The following is a 17476-nucleotide window of genomic DNA, read 5'->3' on the forward strand; positions in this document are numbered from 1 at the left end:
TTCTATCCACATTATCCTTTTGCTGTACGCACCGGCAGCTATCACCGAACCACTCTGATGCAAAGAGAAGTCTTTGTACCTGCATAATGAGTTACGGTGCACATTTTGGACAAAAAGTACACCACACCACCAATCAGCACGGTGGACCATGAACAAGGCAGGGAGCGCCCACAGGAAATAATAATAATAATGATAATGGATTGGATTTATATAGCGCTTTTCAAGGCACCCAAAGCGCTTTACAATGCCACTATTCATTCTCTCTCGCATTCACTCACTGGTGGAGGCAGCTACGGTTGTAGCCACAGCTGCCCTGGGGCAGACTGACAGAAGCGAGGCTGCCATATCGCGCCATCGGCCCCTCTGGCCAACACCAGTAGGCGGTAGGTGAAGTGTCTTGCCCAAGGACACAACGACCAGGACAGAGAGCCCGGGGATCGAACCAGCGACCTTCCGGTTACAGATATGCTTCCCAACCCCCTGAGCCAAAGTATTTGAAGGGAAATAAATAAGTGTGTAAAATAGTGATAAAAAAATTGAATTCTGAAATGATTTTCTCTTTATTGGCTGTTTGACAAAGTGGCAAACAAGTGTTAAGATCCCTTAAAAGTTAAAGTCATACATTTTAGCAACAAACTAGACTTAATGCACTGATTGTAATGATAGACTCATTACTGTGCATATCACTTTACTGCTGCACTTAAATAAGTGGGGAGGGGCAGTGCCACCCCATGCCGTCCATCTGGACACGCCCCTGTCTTCTTTCATCAGTGCTTTATTCTTCTGCAGTTGTTGAATCACAAACACGTCTTCTTCTTCTTCTTCTTTTTCTTTTTCTTCTTCATGACACTGTAAGTGCTCAGTGAAACATTGGACTCAGCTGGTTGTGGGGGGTGAGCCACTGGCAGGTACACTGAGCCAGTTGGAGCTACTTTCACAGAAGTATTGACGTGTCATCCATCTGCTTTTGTGCTTTTCATGCCACCAGCAGTGCATTTCACACCCACCTGACATCGGCCCTTCAGGCAGCTGGTGTGGGCTGTGCAGCATGAAGTTTGGCTTTGGAGTTAAGCATGACGACCTCCCTAGTAATGTTTTTACTGTAGCTTTAGCTATATGTCACACACTTTTTAAATGTATATTTATATATACTTGTATGAATTTAATTGCTCATTTGTTCATCATATATTTTGTCCTTTGTTTGCTTGATTGCTAACATTTAGCACCTAGCAATGGTGAATGCTGCCTCTTTCTTCTGCCCCCGCGCTGAGCTCTAATTGAGTCTTCAACGTGCATCGTTTGTAAGGCGAACTCGGGCCAGACCTATCTGCTTTTCCTCCAACACTTAGACGCTGTGGTTGCAGTTATATAACAATCTACAGGTAATATAACCATAAAGACTTGCATCACTCAGTACTTGCTGTAAACTGGTACATTACAAGCCCACTATTGCCTCCTCGGGGAGTTCACACAGAAGCACATAGCTGTAAAAAATTACAGCCGCTGATTTGATCCTCAAAACTCTGAATGCACAGCTTTGGACTTGCTGTGCAGCCACGACTTTGGGGAAAGCAGAAAATAGGTGGTGGCAAAATTTAATTGCATCTTCTCCTTTTTCCTTTCTCCCCTCCGGTTACCTTTAACCCTTCACATGAAAACAGAATCTGAACTGAATGCTTAGAAGGAGCCGAGGCCCGGTTCTCTGGTTCTAAGAGAGGAGGCGGCATGATGAATAGACAAAAACGATCTTGTTCTCATGTCTCAGAGTGGACTATAATCAAGATTAATGTTTGTTTTTGATCGCTCGCCACAGTCGAAAACTCAGAAATGTTGCAGAGTCTTTGACGGCGCTGGTATAGATGGAGTGACACAGAGCGAAAGAGAGAATCAATGGATCATCTATTATGTCCAGTGCCTAATGAAAAGGCTCTGCTGCAGATGAATAAAGTGCTGCCAAAAGGAAGTCTTCAGAGGCCTTTTCTGTCTTTAGCTTGATGTCATGATCAGTTTAATACGCAGACTGCTTGTCCTACACTATTGACCCACTCCGTAATGGCTTTCCTTGTACAAGCATCATTCAAGCTGCACTTTATTGCTGTTGTTTTTGTAGTCGTCGATTCTTTCTTACAGCACTTATCCTTAAATGTACCAAAGTGCTTGCTATCTATCTATCTATCTATCTATCTATCTATCTATCTATCTATCTATCTATCTATCTATCTATCTATCTATCTATCTATCTATCTATCTATCTATCTATCTATCTATCTATCTATCTATCTATCTTTGAGATTTGCTAACATTATGCATCATTATGAAACATCATCAGATTTTCTCCCAAAAGCAGAGAAAGAGAATTGAATTAAAGGTGAAATAAAATATAACATCTGGGTCATTAATTTATTTATTGAGGAAGAGGATCAACCGTTGCACATCTGTGGGTGTGCGTAAGCCTGGAGAATTAGCAGCATTTGGCAGGATTGAAAGAACCTGATTTTCTGATTAATTTCTGATTTTCCACTTTCTTCAGTCAGTGGAATGACAATCAGGTGTGGGGGTCGTCTGTTTTTTAATTTAAAGCCCAGGGATCTATCACACTCTGATCACATGGGGAGGGAATAATGGCAACAAAAAATAAAAATGTAGATGAACAAACATCACTCAAAGTAAAGTGTGTAACAGACAAACCTCCCTTCAAATAAAGGAGAATTTCGAGTAATCTGAAGTCATCTCAGTCCTTACAAATAATATTTTGTTATTTTGTAGTGTCACCACATCATTTGAACGTCATCATTTATGTATTTACTTATTTATCGGTGGCTAATTGCAACGTGCACGTCAGTGTCTCTGACTTTTTTTCATTCGGACTCTTTGTGGATTTTTCCGTCTTTGTTGTTCGGGATTCTCAGTATTGATCTAATCGTGAGTTGAGAAATCGTTTTTGACAAAAAGGGTCCATTTAATCTCAGGTATTCAAAAATATAAAGACAGGGCTTCTAAGCGTGCTTGTCAAATGTATCCAGATAAAGCAGATTAGTTGGATGTGAAACTCCCAACTTGGTCACTGATTTTCGATTAAGTTATGTTGTTCGGGGACATCCTCGGGTTTTTCGAGGCTCTTTGCGGTCCTGACTTTTTCAGTGCGCACAGTGGAAATGCCACATTCATAAAACACAAGTGTGGGGGAACAGATCTATGACCTTCAAATGCTCTGGCATTGAAATGGCTGCGAGACATGCTTTGTGGTTAACACCGATGCCTTCTGCTGGAAAACCCATCCAGTCATTTTCCTAACTGCTTAAGAAAACCTCCCCTGCTGTCATAGGGTGAGAGATGGGGTACACACCGGACAGGCCACCGGTCTCACATCCACACCTACGTCCCATTAGCTGAATCAGCATGTCTGATCTTGAGAGGAAACCCACACAGACACAGACAGACATGCAAATTCCACACAGAAAGGCCCGAGCCAAACAGGACGTTTTCCCCCAGAACCCACCTAAGGCTTCTCAGAAGGATCTGAGCCTGAATCTGCACATCTGGGTTCATTATGTACATTATATGAATATATGCATATGTGTGTCACCTGCAGCACGAGCCCATAAATCAGTCATCCAGTGACGTCAATGACTTTTGGGACAGCGAGGTGGCGAGACACCACATTGCGCCCTTGTTAAAGTGCACTTTGCAGTTTATGCGTCTGCTGGCACTGTGAACTGTGGCCTAGGGATTTATAACAACCTCATTACCGAGCCATCATAAACCCTCATGTTTATAAATGTTAATGTTTGTGATTTATGTTTAAATGTCATTTATATGTCGCCGTTAAAAGGCATGTTAATGAGGGAGGATGTCAAAGAGGCGGGACGTGAAAAGACTGATGGACACACACAGACGGGAACATTGTGACGGACTAAAAAAATGAATTTTCCGGGGTGACTTTTATTCCTTCCATCCTATTGATCTTCACTTTATGCTCTGCAATTTGTCAGGAAGGCTGCCTGTCCCATGTGGCATCTCTGCAATCAGTTAATTATGGATATCGCTCCTTTAGCCACAGTCAGAACTGCCACTTTCTGTTGTGCCAGCTTGTGGGCGCTGCTGACGATTCCTTGTTATGGTGATTAATAATTTGATGTACAGAACTGTGTGTGTGTGTGTGTGTGTATCCCACTTCAGATGGCGTCTCACAGATACTCTGATAATATCTGTGAGTGGAGGAGTTGGAAAAAGGGAGAGAGGGAAGGTGCGTCCCCTCCCTCTGCTTCTCTCCTCAGGAGGTGACACACTTGCACATCAAAGCTGAAATGTAGCTTATTAGTGTGGCAGAGTGAGGCCGGTGGTACAGTTCAAATGCTCTTGCTCGCTGTCAATTACACTTTTGGAGACAGATACGTATTTAATCTAGGAGAAAGAGGATTCATCAAAGCAAACAAAGCACCTCACATTCGCCCTCCTCTCCCTCTCAGATGTAGAAGTGAGCCGGAGCTCCTCGATTAAGCCAAATGTCATCACACGCACGTCTTATCCTAACGTAACACCGGATGAATCCGACAGTCTCACGCCGCTCCACGTGAACGTGGTTTTAATGATGAGTTCCCATGGCAAAGCCAAGGTTACTGAAAGTTTGAATGTGACCGACATGATGGGCAGGAAAACACAGCGGAAACGTATCTACGGCTAAACCGAGTTTATTACCCGGAGCACAAAAGGTAATATGTTCCAGATCCCTGGTAATAGATGTCGTTTCAACAGTTTCAACAAAAGCTGTGACCTTCTGGGTTGCCTGCTTTTTACTTCCTCCAACTCTGGCCTGACCGGCAGGAATTGCTTTCCAGATTTCGGCCTCGGTTCCCTCAGCTCGGCTTGATCTCCATCTCTCCTCCTCAGCCACACATTTGTGCTCGTAACGCTCATCCAAAATTAAAATTTGGACTATAGAGCAGAGGCAGGGCTGCGCGGAGGTGAAATGAGATGACAAAGCAGGAAATACCACAGAAGGAACACGAGCTAATCAAAGCACATAGCCAGAAAAAATATTCTTATTAAAGTTGCACTTTTGAAACTTTTATATCAGTGACAGAATAGAAAAGTGACTGCGTGTAATGGGAAATGCAGAGCTTTCCACCTGACTGTAAAGTTCCTCTCAGCTGTCAAATGCTTTTTAGCATCTTTCAGCTAATTATTTTGGTTTTGACGCTCACAGCTTTGTTGTTTGTCTTCACTCTCGCTGCTTTACTCGTCAGGTTTTTAGCAGCAGATGCTCCATGAATAAAGAAACAACAAAAACTAGCCTGATAGCAAACAGCAGACAATCAATAATCACCCAACATAGTGCAGCATTTAGCAGCTTAATACTTAAAGACCCAAAGGAATATGGAGCCGAAAGGAAAGAGAAAATAGTTTTGGCCATAAACATGATTCAGAATAAATTTTAATGTTGCTCCTTATGCTGCTGGATGTGTAATTAGGCAACAGTTTCAGATTGTTTGAAACTGCACCAGAGTGGCTAAAGACATCAGCTAATGGAAGTGTAAATGTGCCCTTGATCAAACAAACCCTTTCAGGAATAGAAGAAAGTAAGCTATTACATTTAAGCTGAGGACATTAAAGAAATTGCAGTTTAACATGGCATTAATGGATTTTTGGTCATTTGGGTGCAGATGTACTCCACAACATGATGAAAACACTTCATACAAAACAACTGTGGAGTGAATTGTTGAGCTGTATTGATCATAAATCACATTATTAAGTAAAAAGCTTTCTTAGAGCAATCGAAGCGCTCGCTTTTAGCCACCAGGCTGCTTAGCATTTGTTAAAAAAACTGATAAAAATGTTTTTGAACAGTATATTCCATAGATTCCTTTTCAAAATAAGAGCATGTTTTATTTAGACAAATTCCCTAAAAACACTGCTGAGATGAATCAATCCTCTAAAATACTGTACATATCAGACTATAAATGGTTCACAGTTACCGTTCGGTCTCCCTTTAGCTCTGTTTTGGTCTCCACCAGAATAGAGCTGTGATGGTCGTGGCTCAGGAAGTAGAGCAGGGGAGTTAATCATAACCTCCCTCAACCGACAAGTCAAAGTATCACTGGGTGAGAAAATGAACCTCGAGTCTAAAAACTCTTTGGCATAGAACAAAAGCACCCGTATGTGAGTGAGTCTTGTAGTAGTTTAACATATGGACATATGGACTTATATGGATAAGTGCCATTTTTACCAACTCTCACAGGAAATGTGTGGCTCCATAGCATGCTCCCCTGTGCTGAGCAGCTAGCCTGACCTAAGAGACTACGAGAGAGAGCTGAGAGGAACTAAACAGCTGCATGGGAACCCTCGGCCAGAGAGCTCTCCTTCACATCAAACACAATTATCGATTGACTGATAATATAAGAAATATTGTTTGGTGCAGTATTAAGTTTCATCCACAGTTGGCTTTAACATTCAGCTGTACTGGTTGCCACTTGGATGAACCTGTGCAGTCTTCCCCTCAAAGTTATTTTAGAGTGATTTTCTTCTTTCAGTCTGGAGTCGAGAGCCAAAAATCTCCCACAGCGACTGCATCCCTTCATATGCATTCCCACACATGCTGAGTGCTCCGACTGCATATCAAGTTTACATGGAGATGAGAAGGTAGCACATAGAGACTCACACTTCACCGCTGTAATATTTTGAGTGAAAGCAGAAGTGAAGAACGGCCACAGTGTGTTTTACCACATGTTTGAGTTTTAGGTGGCAGAACACTGTCCTAATATGAATGACATCAACACTACTGTGAAGATGAATACGAAACAAAATCTATTCTGCATTTGGACAAGACTGACTAAATCATTGCAATAAAGGACACCTTGCAGCTCTAAATGAGCATATAAGTGCGGTAACAGTCATTACGTTGTGGTGACGGCGGTTAAAAACAAACATTATGCAGCAGCGTTTCCTGGAACGGATTGTGCAATAGCCTGTTCGCCCATAAATTTGTGGAACATGGAAACAATAATTAGAAAAGAAACAGTTCAGTTTGGATAACACTGTGTTATAGTAGCAAAAACATGGAAAGCAATGCAGACCGTAACACGGATGCTTTGTTCAGCTGCACTTAACATTAATCGTACAAAGCCCGGTCTCCACAGCTCTGTACCTTTGTACCTCTGGGGGCTTATTATTGGGCCTTTTTGAGGACTGGAAAGCTGCACAACTGCACCGTTTCTCCTAGATTTTAAATGACAATATCTGTAAATGACAGAAAATATTAAATTTACTTTTAGATTTTAAGGTGCCAGTGTTTATTTAGGCTCAGTGAAAAAGCATCTAATGTATTCAATCTCCATCTTGTGCATCAGCAGCACAGCGGTGCAGAGGTTAGCACCACCTGGGGCTTTAGCGCTCTGCTTTCCTCCAAAGCCCAAAGACGTGCACGGTAGGTTAACTGGTGTTTCAAAGTTTGCCTTAGGTCCAGATGTGAGGTCACTGAAGCTTCAAGCTGCCAGTGAGACTAGAATAGTGCTATTATACATATGCCAGTTCTTTTTCCACGTGTCTGACCAAATACTGTAATCAATCATTGGATGCTGGATTCGTCCCCCTCCTCTAACCAAACAACTGCTTTGGACTCAGTTACACATAAACTTGCGATAATGAGTGTACAGTGTGAGCATGTGCAAGTTTATATTTTCTGCCGTATGTTCAACCTTAGCAGTGTGTCTCTGTACTGCAAATGATTCTTTGTCCCCAAGCTGAAGTGATCCTGCATGTCTGCGTCGGTGCCCAGCAATGCGGCCCAGTTTGCAGGGACGATCCGAGCAACCGGGAGACGAATGAGCCGCGAAGTTCTCGTCCCGGCGCTGACAACCACCTACAGGCTCCGGAGAGGCTCCATACATGATTGCCACTGGCAGTTACAGTGCTCCCTTTGATGAAAAACCTCGGTCACCTGACAACGCTTTGCAGCTCTCCTCCTTTCTTGTTACTTGTTTTCTTTCTTCCCTGGCCTGATTCAAGCAAGGAAGCAGGTTTAGTTTGAACACACATGCAGGGCTTTTGTAGAGCTGGATTGTTTTGGAAAAGCTGGGTGTATTTTTTTTGTGAAGTGGTAAAACATGAATTAAAGATGAGGCTGGAGTTTTTCTATCACATTGTGGTTCTGGCACTGAATAACAAAAAGCTGGATCTCTTCAAATTTCTTCAGATGTCATTCACATCGCATCCCACTGCATTTTACAACAGCACAGCTTATTTTCATGCCACGTTTATATTGTCCAACACACCGACCCCTTTTCGTGGATAAATAGAACAATGGGCCCAATCTATACCATGAAAAGCAAACTTAACACCAGTCGCCGGTGCTCCTGCTGTTGTCATAGCAACCGTGACCAGCAACTCGCCAATCTGCTCCACAGAAGGAGAGAGAGAAAGACCAGAAACAAGCAGCCATAAGTAACATCAGCTGGATAATTAAAGGTAAGAAAAAGACGCTCAAATCTCACACGCAGGTCTTCCTTTTTCTGTTTTATATTTGCACACTGTGGGATCGTCACACAGCTAAAAAGCACAACCAGAGAGTCATTCTCACTATAATGCATCATCAGAGGACACATGTGGGGGAATATTTCACGGATAATTGAGCCGGTGTGATGCTGGGCAGTGTCATCGTCGGGGGAGAGATGGGGGAAGGACTCCAGAGGAGAACAATCAGAGAGGCTTAACAAGCTCTCGCTGGCTTCTCACATCAGCGTAATTAAACCAAGTTGGTGGAACAGGCAGCCCTTCTGAACCGTTCAGGAAACGACAAGAGCTGCACATGTATTTTTAGAGGGCAGCACTTGGGAGTTTCATTTTACAGTTTTTGGGGCGTGCTCGTTTTCAAATTTTAATAAAAGTTTTCAGGGTCAGTATGAAACCAACACTCAAAACATACATGTTATATATATATTTTGTTTAAATTACAGGCAGACTCACCCTATATTCTGTTTTTCACCTGTTCAACAAATAAACAGTCATGACTAATCACACTGTTGGGTGAAAATAGAGGATTAGAAACCGCGTCCAAGGAAAAACAGTTTGCAAAACCTCATTCGATTCATCATATTTTACCATTTTCTGTCATCTGCCGATACCCCTGAGCAGAGATGCAGCCACGACTTACTGTGGGTCCAAGAGAGGTGGAGTTATTTCACAATGAGATAAAGAAAAAGAGTAAAGTGGTTTGTTTCTTATCATTTTTAATAGCTTGTGGACATTGGAACTGCAAAACCAAAGGAATCCCCGAATGGTACAGTAAGGAAGCCCAAACAAACACAGAGGCATAAATGCAAAGTGAGTGAGCCACACAGAGGGAGGCAGTAATAATAAAACCATGCATGCATCTACAACATGGGAGTATTTATAACTTGCTTGTCAGCCTCCAGTTAATTCAGTCTCAGTACTACATGGCACTGACTTTGCTCCAAAGAGTTATTTCACAATACACAGCTGTCAGGCTGGATTTTCCTATTGATATATCATCTTTAAAAGAATTCACACAGTGAAACATTTTGATAGAGGTGGTTTTTACCTCCCACCCCAAGTGTGTGTGTGTGTTTCTGTCTAACATTTAAGAGTTTCTAAACAAGAGATTTCCCTGATGACATCAGTACCTGCGCTGTCATAGCAAACTCTTATGATTGGCTGAGGTACATGTCAAGGTCAAGATGGCAAATAATATCATCTTTACCATGACTTAGTATCCCAATATATCGGTTTTCTTAAATGTGTATCCAGTCCAGGGTCAAATGGGGGCCTGAGAGATTCAGGCCTGATTTTGTAAAGCACGTAATGATCCACCCTAGTGAGCTACTTTAGTTTGTGTTACAGTCACACTACAGAAAACTGTGAATGGAGACAATGGCTTAACCAAAATTACTGCAACTGTACAATAGACTTCTTAATCTTGTTGCCTTTAACCCTCTGGTTGTGTGCACCCCCACCCATGGTTGCTTTGAAGGTCGGGATCAGGTTGGTGACAAATAGCATCCCAGCTGCTGCAGGACGGCAGAGACAGGCGGTCAGGAACGTCGCTTTTATATATTTGAATTAAAGTCCTCAGAGACGCCCCCTGAAGAGCACGGGCCGTACTAAAACGTTGATGTTTTACGATGTTTTTAATGACAACATGCTGACGTCAGCTTGTTATGGCATCAGTGTGACATCGTAGGACATCTTGTTGAAAAAATAAAAAGTTGTACAGCTCTCTGTCCCTCTTTATCGCCTTTCATAAGACACACTACTCTATACAGTTTCTTTAACTTTTTTCAATGTCAGCTATAACATTGGTCACTAACAGTGAAGCTCAAGGTCAAATGTACAGCCCCCCTACGTACAGTCACCATCACACAAAAACGGGAAAGTCATGACACCAGCTGAAATCTGTCAGTAATTAGAAAACAATCTTCACACTTAGAGCAAATTAATATCAGCTGGTTCAGTCCCAACTGATCGCTTATAAAAAGGTGTCTCATTACGAAGGTGTCACACAAGAAACATCTCCTGATGAGTAAAACCACTGAGCTCTCAAGACCTTCACAACCTTTCTGATGTGAAACATACTGATGGCATCGGTTACCGAAGAACTGCTGAAGGATCCAGTGAGCACTGAGGTTCATTTCACCACAAACAGGCTCCACACTAGATTTCAGACAGAAATGAATTATCAGAGGAGTTGTCTAAGAGCTGAGGAGCACTTGTGGAGAGCTACAGAAGGACCTGGAATCACCAGGTACAATTGTTTCAAAGAAAACAATAAGTAATGCTCTCAGCCACCATGGCCTGTATGCACACTCCCCACTCAACAGTAGCAGAAAAAGCACATTGAAGGGCGTTTAAAGTTTGCTAAACAATATTTAGTGAAGCCTGTGAAATACTGGGAGAATATAGACCCAAATGCAACTCTATGGATGCCATATTAATCACCAGGTTTGGAGGTCAAAGGCTCTGCATATGAGCCCAAAACACCAACGGTGAAGCTGCGGGTGGGAACATCATGATGTAGAGCTGTTTTTCAGCATACGGCATGGACACGCTTCATATATTTGAATGAAGAATGAATGAAAAAATGTACCGAGACATGCTTGATACAAATCTGCTGCCATCTACCAGGTGGATGAAGATGAAACGAGGGTGGACGTTTCAACAAGACAATAATGATCCTGAATACACAGCCCAGGAAACTCAGCTGGTTTTAGAGAAAGAAAATAAAGCTGCTCGAATGGCTCAGCCAGTCACCTGCCCATCTCTATTGATTATTTAAAAACTTAAAAATAAGTTTTATCAATGAGTAAATACGTCCCCAGGGACATCATTTGGAAGAAGCGGCAGTTTTTAAACAAATATCCCAACCACGATGATATTCCCATAAACTAAAATCCTCTTACCGGGCATTGCTTCATTTGGAATGACTGGATCTTGACAGCTTGCACAGCTTCATCCAGAAGCTTCTCCTTTTTATCCTGGGGTGCCTGCTGTGTTGCTGGCTGTGATAGGAAGATGGGAATACAATTTTTATTCCTTGTTTGATCTCGTAGTCTTTTCTTCGTGGAACCGAAGTTAGATTTCTCCAATGGTCTGAAAAGCCAAGAAAAGAGACAGAAAGAAATATCAGCGTGAGGGGAGTTCGAAAACATCACATTTCCTGTTTCTTTTCATGTCTAAATAAAAAATGGATTGATTCAGATTTGCATAAGCTTTATGATTTCGGTTACGCAAAACCTCACCAAAAATCTAACGTCAATGACTCATTAGGTGGATGTTTCTACTAATAAAGCTTAATGCCCTTTATTGTCCGAGTCTCAACAACGTTTCCGTGACCACAACAGATGCAAAAATCAGATCTGTGAGTCTGGCTGAAGAAAATATGAACCCTGTAGCTCCATCAAATCGACCAAAGCTAATCAGCGACAAACTGAAATCAGAGCGATTTGGGTGTTTATGTTGGGCCTGTGCACTCTCATACTGTCATACTGGAGTCTTTTTGTTTTCTTATATGACTTCATGGTGTTTTTATGTTCTTGTCTTTCATAGTTCTAGTTTCCTCAGTTACTCTTTGGTACTGTAGCGAGGTTTTGTCATCGTGCCAACCGTGTGCTCCTTGTGTTACGTCGAGTGTCCTAGGCGCTACGTTCATGTATTTCCTGATTTACTTTGGCAATCTGTGTCCTGTGCCAGTGCAGTCTGTTTTGCTTCCTCCCGGTCTCGTCTTGTCTGATTAGTCTCAGCTGTGTTCCCTGCCGTTTCCTCGATAGTGTGTGCTTTCCTTTATTCCTCGTCCGATCGTCTGTGTATCATCCCCGGTGTTTCTCTTCAGCTCTTTGCTAACAAAAGCTAAACCGTGTAGTTTCACCTATTTGTCTCAGAAATCGTTTACATGATGTTTACTGCAGCATTTATTTGCACAGATAGTGCAGAATATAGGAGAATGATGAGAATGTTTCAAAGACAAACAGAAACGTTTCCACTCGCTCTGTAACTTCACTCAGTCGGCTGCTAGCTAGCTGAGTTAGCTGCTGTTGGATGCTAAGCTAGGCCAAAGGACCATTCACACCAGTGACGTTGGAAAAGTGACACATTGGAGATGAGTTGTGGTCACTGGGAAGGGCTGACTTGGTATCAACGTGTTAGCAGTCCATCTTTATTTATAAATTAGATGGCTATATCAGTTTGGGGACCTGGCCCATCACCATACAAACCACACACACACTCACACACAGCATTTACAATAGTGGGACATGGACAACTATGTCAACTTTTCCCCTGTTTGAGGTTTGCGTGTTTCAAAGACTTAATAGACTCTTACGGCATACTGTGTGTTCTTTGCACAGTTTCTAAGGTTAATCTGACCTCATTTGTCTGGCTTGACATTTTCTGTCAAGACTGAAAACAAACAGTTCCTTTAAAAAGTGACTATTTATTTATATGGACTTCCTTAAAAGTACAGTATCAGCCTACACAAATGTTCGATGTGTGAGAGCGAGAACAATAAAAATGATTGCAACTATTGTCGGCCTTTAAAATGAGAAGCACATGGTGTTTGAGAAAGCTGAAAGATTGACAATGAAATCAAAAGCAAACAAGAAAATAAATATGAATCTCCGACCGAAACACATCAGATGACTGATTGTGGATAAAGAAGACAAAGCCAATAATTCAGTCTTTGAATAAATGAGAATAACAATCATCACAAAGCATAAATTATGAAAGTCTTGATTTACTTTGTGTATTCCTCGGGGAAGGACAAGAGTTTACTTTACGAAATCTCAAGTTTTACTTGATTATAGGAGTATTCAAAGGAACATGTTGTTTTTCTTTGTTTCTGCAGGGCTGCAGTGTGTGAAACCTTACATCCCGGGAGTTGGACTGCAGAATCAGACCGATGAGTGAGAAGACGAGAAATGCTGATGTTTTTAAGCGCGGATAATATCTCTGAGCTTTGGGAGGGAATCAGCGCCAATCCCCGATTTGCACACAAGGATTTGTTTCCACTGGATGCCTCGTACACTTACTTGCCTCGGGATGTGATTCTTAAAAGGAATTTCTAACATGTAGATTTTTAGTTGGCTGCAGCAGGCGCTATTCCCTGTTGTGAGAAACCATACTACACTGGTCCTTTAGTTTGTCTCCAATGTCTTCTTGGACCAGATTTCTTATTTCCTATAGCCTCGGGGCCCAGAGAGAATTGGCTGACATGTGAAGAGTCAACAAGCTGAGAAAAAGTTGGCCTGGCTGAAATCTTCATGGTATTCATCTATCAACAGTCAGTTGAATTTCTGTACCTCTTTGTTTCCCCTGTGAGTGATTTTCACAGACAATAGTTGTGCCTGGCGGGTGCATAATAAATGACAGGTTGATTACTCCCATTCAAAGCGCCCCAGTTTTCCACAACTCTTAATGAAAGGCCGCGGGGTTTAACCTCGAACTTTTAAGAAAATAATAGAGAACAACTGCACCCATCAAGGGGTCAATGGTGAGCTCAGCTGCAGTTTTTTATATTTCTTAGTCACTTAGTGCTGCCTATTGTAATTCAGGTTTGCTCGGCAAACAAAAATAGTCACAATACAAATGGTACCAGAAAGATGGGGTTGCATTTATTAAAGGCGGAAGTGCTTACATGCAATCATGAGAATCACAGAAACACGTATTTTCTTCATTCGCACCAGCTTCAGAAAACTGTGTGAACCAGAAACCGCGTTTATGTTAAATACAGAAACAGGAAATGAAGATACTTCAAAACCTCCACCGAAGGCGCATAAAGAAATCCAGACAGGCACCGAGTCAGGATTCAACAAATTCTCCGACTCGAGTCGGCTGCCATCAGCATTGTCCCACTGAAATCAAAGAACAGCTATTTTGCTGTACAGCGTGCTGTGTAACATTTACCTCCGAGGTTGGACGTCGGCGCTACTCTCAGAAACACGCTGCTGCAGCACGTTCACACCCTGTGCTTTTTTATATTGAGTCACAAATACATAACAGTTGCAGCACAGACTACAAGTTCTACAGCTTTACTACTGTTTGCATGCACGGCCACCATCGTGGATGTGAGCTTTGGGGTCGGGGGGGCTTCTCTGGCTTTCTGAGTTGGATATCTGACTTGAGAGGGCATCCTGGACTCCAGCCTCCATTTCCACATAGAGTTCAGCATCAGGATGTGGGTCATCTGCACTTGTGGTTGGGATTTTTTCCCACACAAGAAAGCGATCAGGTTTCCACCTCACAGATTTCGTTATCTGCTCTGCTGTTAGCCAGGACCTTTGATGTGTCAAACTCGCAGTACTCCCATAGCTGCATCAACAGTTTGGAGCTGCATTTAAATTGATTTAAAGGGAAATGTAAAATTCTAACCAAAGCTCTCTCTCATTGACAGAAAGTCACCCTGGACGTGGCACACCATTGGACAGCTATTGTACTACTTACTGAACAAGTAAGAAAGCAGCCAGGATTGTCTTGTTGGAAATAGAGCAGCATGGCCGCCCTAGAAAAAGAAGGATACATGTACCCGTTGCTATAACTCTCTATTTTGTACATAATCAGTTCTTATAATATAATATAATATAGCATATAATTAGTGTAATTAATAGTTCTCATGAGCTGTAGCTCCATGAAGCTATTGCCCAAAAATGTAAACTTTCCTTTAACCACCACAGCTACAAAGCAGAGCTCCAGGCCAAAGCCTCCACAACCTCTCCACATGGCGAGCTAAGCTAATCGCTCCAACTCATGTTTAATGGACAGATATGAGCCTGCCATCAATGATTATGAAATGCTAAGCTATTTCTTAAAAATGAGAAACTGAAGACAAGAGGAGCAGCTTCTACTTGAAATATTTATTTCACGAAATGAATGTCCGGATATTTCCTTCTTCTTCTTTCAGCAGCTTCCTTTAGGGATCACCCGCCTCCGTCTCACCTTGTCCCTAACATCCTCCTCTGTAACACCGACCCAAGCCTGTCCTCCCTCACTGTGGTCTTCTTTTCTCCTCGCGCCTGGCAGCTCCATCTTCAGCAGCTGTCCCTCCTCTGCACTTTGTCTCCAAGCTGATCACCATGAGCTGTCTCTCTGATGCACTCTTTTCTAATCTTGTCCATCATCATCGGTCCTGATGAAAATCTTCAGCTCTGCTACCTCCAAATATATTTCCTAGTTTATTAAACAATAAATACAAACTCTGACTTACCTGTCTCCTCGTCTGAGCTACAGGATGAAGAAAATAAACAACAACAACAAAAAAAAATAAATAAAACTGCAGTAACACATGACTGATCTGCATTGCTGGATATCACCCAGAATTGCAGAGAGAAAAGTCCCAGCGAATGTTGCTTTCCCCGCTTTTCTTTCTTCTTTCCTTTCTTTTTCTTTTTCCAGTCAGTCTATAATAAAGTGTTGCATTAAACCAGGGACTGGAAGGGTGACTTTCTACTTTTCTGGATTCAAAAGAATAGGTCTTAGACCTCCACTACCTGAGGAGCTTCCTCTCAAAGAAACTCAATTTTCACTTAAAAAGGCAGACTGATCTGCCACCCTGTCACATCGCCCTTCTCTCTCCCTCCTTTTCTCCTTTTCTCTCCTCCTGTGTCCACTGAGTTGTTCCCCCAGCTTGGACAAAGGACGATTACACAAATCTGTCACCCAGGAAATCCCGACACTTTATTTCCTTTCAGACAAAGAGCCAGTGATGGGTGATGAGTTTGTAGCTGCTGGGGGATTTGACAGACTCTGGGGGAATAATAAAGCAATTTCAGCCTGCCAGAAAAGTCAGAGGAAGGAGAGAGAGAAAGAAACGCACACACACACACACATGGAAGATATAAATCACTCGTGCGATGGCCACAGTTTTTTGGTGGAGAAATGAGACAGTTAAATTGTACAGAGAGATGAGTGGCTTGACCAGAACGTAGCCGTGGTTCAGAGAGCATACAGTGGCCAAATAAAGATGTATTGTAAAGGCTGAAATACAGGTTTAATGCAGCTTTTATGTGGGTGAGGGACTGGGCCTGGTGAAGGAGAGTAAAGGAGGTTTAACATGATTTTTATTTCCAACAATTGGCTCTAAAGAGACCGAAATATACTGACTGTGCATAAAACAGTTGAATAACACTTAATAAAGACGTGCACCTGCCTAGAAATGTAACTACACGTTGGTCCAAGCACCTGCAACCACTGTGATTGGTTAATACCGCCGATTCCTCCCGTGCATGTCAGTGAGAATAACAATCATTTTCTCGGCATGATGAATAATAATCGTGACATAAATATAAAGACTCTCAAATGTCACAAATTCCTTGAGGGAGATTACTGGAGCTATCAGAATGGATGTGAGGCAACCTAAGGGTTAAATCTGTTTCACCCAGGAGGGAAAAAGTCTGAGAAAGCATTTTATTTGTTTCTATCATGGCTGCACGGTGATTATCATGTAATGCACCAAAACAAGCAGAAATGCCAGCAACAATATATTACAGCGATACAATCTGCCACGATCAGGTGACTTCGATCAGGCTGTCGTTTTATCTGTTTCTTCCTCTTGACAATGACGACCGCACAGATTATCCACGTGGTTCAGGTCAGGCAAGCTGGCTGGTCATTTGACTGCATGGTCAGCAAAGTGTTTGGTCACACAAACCCATGTGTGAAAACGGGTGTAGGTCACAGTCAGTCGGGCGAGCTCAAACCTAGCCCCACCCTATCATGTGATTTCCTGAGGTCAGATGGTCGCTCACAGTGGACATAGATGCTTCTTTCACTCCTCTTTCAAACCATCTGTCTTCTCTGTCCAAAATGCGAACATTGACCTTTGTCCTTTATATGCAGATGGACCGCCCAGTCTGAGGAAGAAGAGTCCGAGAACTGAAGAAGCTTCTCTGATGAGAGGTGAAACGTCTTCAAGTAACGTAAAGAAGTCCAGACGCTTTTCTTTCCAAGCTCCTTAGACTAGAATGACCTGGATGAC

The 17476-nt window shown here is 42.4% G+C and overlaps 1 long non-coding RNA gene across 1 annotated transcript in view; it reads right to left on the reverse strand.

Annotated features, from left to right (window-relative positions):
* LOC146371382 (uncharacterized) overlaps positions 1–17476 on the reverse strand; it is a 77874-nt gene that overhangs the window by 27727 nt on the left and 32671 nt on the right. The window contains exon 2 of the long non-coding RNA XR_014802788.1: positions 11412–11601. This is a non-coding gene — a long non-coding RNA (uncharacterized LOC146371382). The remainder of the gene's footprint in view (positions 1–11411; positions 11602–17476) is intronic.

This window comes from Perissodus microlepis, chromosome 15 (genome assembly GCF_051167445.1).
Source record: "Perissodus microlepis isolate ML-2025 ecotype Zambia chromosome 15, ASM5116744v1, whole genome shotgun sequence".
In the NCBI taxonomy this organism is placed as follows: Eukaryota; Metazoa; Chordata; class Actinopteri; order Cichliformes; family Cichlidae; genus Perissodus; species Perissodus microlepis.